The sequence below is a fragment of the Sinocyclocheilus grahami genome, unplaced genomic scaffold (assembly GCF_001515645.1).
Source record: "Sinocyclocheilus grahami isolate Dianchi unplaced genomic scaffold, SAMN03320097.WGS_v1.1 scaffold15373.1, whole genome shotgun sequence".
In the NCBI taxonomy this organism is placed as follows: Eukaryota; Metazoa; Chordata; class Actinopteri; order Cypriniformes; family Cyprinidae; genus Sinocyclocheilus; species Sinocyclocheilus grahami.
The window spans coordinates 1-1063 of NW_015515725.1; the positions used below are offsets into that span (position 1 = coordinate 1).

General features: G+C 49.5%; 1 pseudogene; it reads right to left on the reverse strand.

Annotated features, from left to right (window-relative positions):
• Positions 1 to 6: 6 nt before the first annotated feature.
• LOC107579205 (gap junction delta-2 protein pseudogene) lies at positions 7 to 1024 on the reverse strand (annotated as a pseudogene).
• Between the last annotated feature and the right edge of the window lie 39 nt (positions 1025 to 1063).

Sequence of the window (1063 nt, forward strand, 5' to 3'; positions counted from 1 at the left end):
GTGGCTATGTGGAGCCCCTCCCCCTTTGACATTATAAACATGTGCACAAGTACCATAAGCGCCTTGTTATTTTAACATTCCACTCTCTGCTCCACTCCTTGTGATGCCATATTTACGTGAATGGAGATCAGACATAAGCAGACTCGCTGGACTGGGTCCTGCCCAGGTTTGGCGGTTGTGACAGGTGGGCCACGTCCTTTTTGCGGATCTCACAGATGGATTTCCTGCGGGCTTGCACGCCTCGAATGGCAGCCTTGATTTTCCTCCAGCCGAGGTGGTTGAGCTCGGCAAGGTTGAGCACAACACAGATACCACTCACTGCAAACATGAAGACTAGGAAAACCGTCTTCTCAGTGGGCCGTGATACATAGCACTCCACCTCCTTCAAGCAGGGGTAGCGGTCACACTCAAAGATGCCAGGGACACTAAAGCCATATAGAAAATACTGCCCCACCAAGAAGCCTATCTCCAGTGCATTGCGGAACACGACCTGGATTATGTAAAAGCGAGAGATGCCCTCTTGTCGTCGTACCTTGGAGCTCTTGCTATGCAGGAGGCCTCTCGGAGCATTTGGGATCTCCTTTACCTCTAAGCAGTCAGGTTCGTCTTTTCCGCCACCACTGTCAGAATGCTGCACCAGAATGCCATTAATGTTGCGTAATTTTCGGGTACTCTCACGACTGTAGTCCTTCTCCATAATTGGGTAGAGGAAGGAGTAGCGACGGTCACGCTGTTTGTCCGACTGGTGTACTGAATAGGTGATGAAGCACAGGCTGGGTGTGCAAACGAGGATGATCTGGAATACCCAGTATCGGATGTGGGAGATGGGGAAAGCCTTGTCGTAGCAGGCCTGATTGCACCCAGGTTGGAGAGTGTTGCAGATAAACATGGTCTGCTCGTCCTCATACACTGTTTCACCTACGATGGCCACAATCAGGATACGGAATATCACCACAACCGTTAGCAGAATCCTGGTGGAAAGAAATAGAGGGACAATTTGATGTGTGATATAAACAGGATGCATATATATATATATACAGTGGGTACGGAAAGTATTCAGACC